Genomic DNA, 3,881 nt, shown 5'->3' with positions numbered 1-3,881 from the left:
GTCTGGAGAATCTGTTTGTTGTTGTTGTTTATTTTATTTTATTTTATTTTATTTTATTTTATTTTATTTTATTTTATTTTATTTTATTTTATTTTATCTTTATTTTATTTTATTTTATTTTAATTTTGCCACTTGTTCCTGTGTGTCCTTTACATATCCCATTGTTCATCCTAAGTATAAAATTAAAATGATCATATTCATGAAAGTAGTTTAATTGAGTTATGAGCCATTGGGACCACAGACCCTTGACAACCCTCTATATTTCTCATAGTCTGCTATGCAATACATACTGCTAATTTTTAGCTATAAGAAGGTGTCACAGATTCATTGAACAGTTGCAAGCCATTTAGCATTTTGCAGACCACTGATGGCCTGTAAATCATTGATCAACATGTTACCCTCAGAAACATAGAAAACAGAGGCCTCTGAATGACCGAAAATGTCTTTTCTTTGCTTCTACAATTTTTATTTGTGCTTCTTCTGCTGTTACATACTTATACTTTTTCTCAGTAAGTTCTAGGTGCTGTTTATCTTAAAAACAAAGTATTCACATCTCCCTAAATGTCACGAAAACAGCCTTTACCACGTTTAAGACTGAGGTCTAGAAGAACGCTTTTGGCTCAAGTCCAGTCTTCTGTGACCTAAAGTTGCCTCCTTGTACAAGCTCATTATAAACCTGTCAAAATTATTCTAAATGAGCAGGTCTTTCTCTTCACTAGTCCAGCTGGGAGATTGTCCAATACCTTGCTGTTTTGCTGATATGGGGATCTTCTTACTTTCAGGTTAAAACTTCTCACCCATGAGAAGAGGCCATTTTTGTGCCACTATAAAAAAAGATGCCAGAGGCTCAGGGGCTTTCCTTTGCTTGGAAACAAGTTACTTGTACAAAAGGGCTATGAAGTATTGTAACATAATTAGTGGTAGTGGACACAGGGAGCTCCCAGTAAAAATGAACAAGTATGAACTTGTATGAACAAAAATGAACGCTGCTGTGGGTGTGCTGTTGACGCTGGGCCAGGCCACACCATCCAGCCATGAAATGAGCGTCCTGCCAGCCTTGCACCACTGCAGAGTGGTGGCACTGTGCCTGCACTGCTGGTTTGTGGAGGCACAGAGCAACCCCCAGAGCAACCCCCTGGTACTATAGCTGAACAGCGGCCCTGGCTGCAGCCCCATGGAGGGCTTCCTGAAAAAGCATGGCCCGCCCCTTCCTGGTCCAGCCTGATGTGGTCGGCCTGAAGTACAATGGCTGCACCTGGAACAAGATTGCCAGCACGCTCAACTTGGAGTCCCCCACTGGCCTTGGCTTCTTGTACTCCAAGGACAAGAAGTATGCCACGGATGACACAGAGGTTGCTCACAACAACTACTTGTTGCTGAAGGAGTCCTTCAGCTCTTCCCTGAATACTCCAAGAATGACTTCTTCCTCACAGGGGAGAGCTATGGGGGAGTTTATATCCCCACACTGGCAAAGTGGGTGATGCAGCACGCCAGACTCAACCTGAATCACTGTGGGAAACAGCCTCTCCTCCTAGGAGATCAACAACAACTCACTAATTTACTTTGCCTATTACCACGGCCTGCTGGGGGCCCAGCTGTGGAAGGACTTATAGACCTTCTCCCAGGGGAAGTGGAACTTCCATGACAACCCCAACCTTAATGGCACACTCAAGATGGAGGAGATGATTCAGATTGTAGAGGAATCTGGCCTCAACATCTACAATCTCTACGCCCCATGTGCTGGCAGTGTCCCTGGAAGCATGAGGTGTGAGGGTGACTATCTCATCACACACAACATGGGAAACTCCTTCATCCATATGCCAATGGGGTTCTTTTGGACACAGAACCTATTCTGGATGCCTGTAGCCTGGAAGAAGGTCTGGATGGACCTGCCGTGCACCAACTCCACAGTCCCTACCATGTATTTGAATTCCCTGGAGGTGAGGAAGGGTTTTCACATGTTCCCTGATGCCCTGGAGTGGCAGGAGTGCAGCTTCAAGGTGAACTGCAGCTACAAGTGCCTGTACATGCAGATGAATGACCAGTACCTGAAGCTGCTCGGAGCCATGAAATACTGGATCCTGGTGTGCAATGGGGATGTCGACATGGTCTGCAACTTCCTTGGGGATGAGTGGTTTGTGGACTCCCTGTGCCAGAAGGTGCAGGTGTCTTGCTGGCCCTGGCTCTACACAGAAGGAGGCGAGAACCAGACTGGGGGCTTTGTGAAAGAATTCATCAACATTACCTTTCTCACCATCAAGGGAGCCAGCCACATGGTGCCCACCGACCAGCTCCTCGCTGCCTTCACCATGTTCAACCATTTCATTAAGAATGAATACTGGATAGAAATGATGAAAAATGCTCTCTGTACAAAAACTGTTTATTCCTTCAGTACTTCCTTTCCTGCACAGCCATTTCCAGACTAGTTGCCATTAATTATTAGTTTTAGGAACAGTGGATTAATGAAGATAAATGATCCTGCAGTCTCTGAAATACAAAGCCATTTGTGCAGTCCACTTGGTGGGTCTGCATCCAGTTCAGAGAACCCAGACAGATGTTTCTACCATAAGCACTGTCGCCAGAATTGTCACTAGCCATCAGCCTCATTAGCAAGTTCTCTAAACCCAGGCCAAGGACCAATGTGCCACTGAAAGCAAATATCCCTTAGAGATTTCTGCCAGCATGGTTTACAATGATTTAGCAAGGGGCAGTGTGAGAAGCAGCTGTCTCTACTTTTCAGTGGGTGAAAAAAATTGCATTTCTTCAGCACAATCACTATGGCATTTCTCACTAGTACCAATCAGTGCTTGAGGACATATCAGTGGTTGCACTTTTAGTTGCTCAATAAGTTGCTCCTTTCTGCCGTCTCAATATGGCAGAAAGGAAGTTGGGAAAAAGGATTTCTTTTTCCAGATCACAGTGATGGCCCAACCTCAACGAGGGTGTTCTGTTCCTGAGTAGATAGGTGCTGCCTTTGTAATAAAGCTCTCTTGGTATATAAAGGTTGGAAGGAAAAACAAACCAAAAAAAAAAAAAAAAAAAAAAACTAACACCACCAAGTTCTCATGAAGTATAACAATGGAAAAGAAAAAAAAAAAATAGGGGGGGGGAGGGAAATGAAATGCACAGAGAAACAATGGCAGGATTTTATTTTAAATGAACACTTCTTTTCAGGTACTTTGAAAGGCTATGAAAAAAATGCAGTACAAACACTTTATTTCCCTCTCTTACCTAAGTCTCATAAACAGTGTAATCAGTTTTGCTGAAATTTTAGAGACTAAAAAAAAAAACAAACAAAAACAATATCCTCAGCCAGAGGAACAGCCCAGCACAAAAATTTCATCACAAAGGGTTAGCAAAACAATTACAAGCAAACTCATAAAGGTAAAGTTTCAAGCAATCTTATCTCTAGACAGTCCTGCCAACTTAGTTTGTATGTTCTCTTCTTCTTACACATTCTCACTACTCTGCTTTGTTCTACTGATCTCTTTTTTCTCTATTATTTTCTTTTTGAATAACACTGAAAGGAGATTTTTTTGTTCTTTCCTATCGCTTCTAAATAGAAACAAACCTTGTAATCAATGATGTGCATATCTGGTTTTCCACCCAATGATGTCTGAGTGGATTTGAAACTCAAAATATAACCATTTGCCACGTTCTAGTTAGATGATCTGATAAAAAAGGAACTTTGTGCTTCTCTTCCTCTAACTGGTCTTTTGTATGAAAGGCACAAATGCAAACATGTAAACCTGAATGCAGCATATGGACAGAAGTATCATTCTGCATGATTTCCTGCACTTTCTCACACAACAAAACCTTTGTAAAATGGAGGGATAGAGAAGTGTATTGTTCAAGGTAATTAGGAAAAGTATACAAGCCAT

The 3,881-nt window shown here is 42.1% G+C and overlaps 1 pseudogene; it reads left to right on the top strand.

Annotated features, from left to right (window-relative positions):
* Positions 1–979: 979 nt before the first annotated feature.
* LOC116491347 lies at positions 980–2,426 on the top strand (annotated as a pseudogene).
* Positions 2,427–3,881: the final 1,455 nt, after the last annotated feature.

The sequence above is a fragment of the Aythya fuligula genome, chromosome 7 (assembly GCF_009819795.1).
Source record: "Aythya fuligula isolate bAytFul2 chromosome 7, bAytFul2.pri, whole genome shotgun sequence".
Lineage (NCBI taxonomy): Eukaryota > Metazoa > Chordata > Aves > Anseriformes > Anatidae > Aythya > Aythya fuligula.
This window is presented reverse-complemented; position numbering and strand designations above follow the sequence as displayed.